The 1,764-nt window shown below is 34.1% G+C and overlaps 1 long non-coding RNA gene across 1 annotated transcript; it reads right to left on the bottom strand.

Moving 5' to 3' along the window:
* Nucleotides 1-256: 256 nt before the first annotated feature.
* LOC121993952 lies at nt 257-799 on the bottom strand. The gene is made up of 3 exons (XR_006115508.1): nt 749-799; nt 464-543; nt 257-368 (listed from the first exon to the last, which is right to left on the bottom strand). It is a non-coding gene; the product is annotated as an uncharacterized LOC121993952 (long non-coding RNA).
* Nucleotides 800-1,764: the final 965 nt, after the last annotated feature.

Below are 1,764 nucleotides of genomic sequence, written 5' to 3'. Positions count from 1 at the left end.
CGTTCAAGCCTATCTATCGCAACCATCAATAAAAACATCATTCAATATAAGGCGCACAAAATTTGATCTCTTGCATCAAGTTAGTAGATCATACCTCAAAGTCTTTACGAGTGATTTTGTCCATGTTGCAAAGGGTTAGGATCTTGAATCTGGTTCTCCAAGTCTTGCTGCCTTGTGTCATCTCCATCTTCAACTCTAGCAAGGTTTCTGGCTTCATTCTGCTGCTGACTCTGATTAAGTTGGACCGAGCACAAAGTTCTCCTAGCCCTCCATCTTAAATACTCAATGAGCAAAGAGTTCATACTGATTGAAATACCAAACCCAGTAAATGAGGAAAGTAAAATGGAGAACACAGGGCTTACTCCTAGCTGCAGAATCAACAAGGGGATTTTCAACTTCTGTATTAAAAATTAAACAAAAAATTTGGGCTACCAAATCCATCTGACGAATCGCATCACCTTACCACACTATAGAAAACATGAGCAAAGAGGATCACAAGTGCAAATTGGAACGATGCATAGGCCCAAATGTAGCTCTGGCTCACTGTAAATAAAACACTCAAATTCATGGTTTGACATAAAGCATTGTAAAAAACACAGATTCAGTACAACAATGTGGCAATCACACACAACGCTATTAAGGTTTGTTGTATGATAAAAAAAAAATGGATACTGAATATATGAAAGCTAATAGAAAATATTGGAAGAACCTAAAATTGCAAAACCATAGGAAGAGAAAGATGAATTACCCATCGTTGAAGCTATCATGGATGCGAGAAGACCTAGAACACAAGCAAATGGCAAAGATACGGAATGAGCATGGGAACCCAATTCACTAACCTGTTAGAATAAAGTTTTAGTTGAAAGTAAATGTAAACTCATGAGACTAAATTGAACAAGTGTGTTGGAAATCATTAAAAATCAAAAAATAATAATAATACAAATTGTATTTGAAAGTTGAATAATCTTACTAAGAGTTGCTCCAGGAAGCAGAAATAGGCAAGCATGCTGACCATGACAAGAATAGGGACGTCCTACAATACCCTGTCATGAAAATGAAGAAATAACAGTTAAAACTAACATATACCCAAAGGTCAAAGGCATATATCACCACAAGATTAAGCCAAAACCTGTAAATTGTTAAATAATGATCTATTGATTATAGTAATGCTTTTATTAAGGTACAACTTATAGGTCAATGAGAAATTTCTAATATATTCAAGGCATAAAAACACCCAATATAATAATGCAGCATGACATTATGGTAAATTAGTATAATCCTTCAGGAAAGAAACTTCCTCGAGATGTTGTTGTATAACCGATATAGCCAACAAGACCATATATAGCATTAAATTGGCAAAGAAACTTCCTCGAGGTAGTTTCAAAAGAAATAGATGATCTGAAATATCTGCCAGACCAGATCTTCATGCTGAACATAAATCATAGCAGCTTTAGGATTCTTAGAATAAGACAGTATTATTATCTTCCCCCTGTGTTCTATGTTATGAGAATATTATGAAATATTTTGGGTATGCAAAATCAAAAGCCTAGGACCTTTTGGTACCAGCAAAACTGGAAAAAAAAAAACAACAACAAAAATTGCAGTTTAATCAAGTTGCAAAGAAAAGATTAGGAAGAAAATTAGAACAAGAGAAGGTTAGCTATTTTTTCATCCATTAGCAACAAAAAAAAAAGATGCATTTTATATAACTCACACAAAAAAAATCACTTTACGAAGAAGATTAGAACAAAGAGAAGATTAGCT

This window comes from Zingiber officinale, chromosome 6A, assembly GCF_018446385.1.
Source record: "Zingiber officinale cultivar Zhangliang chromosome 6A, Zo_v1.1, whole genome shotgun sequence".
NCBI lineage: Eukaryota > Viridiplantae > Streptophyta > Magnoliopsida > Zingiberales > Zingiberaceae > Zingiber > Zingiber officinale.
Note: the sequence above shows the minus strand (reverse complement) of the source record. Positions and strands in the feature narration are given on the sequence as shown.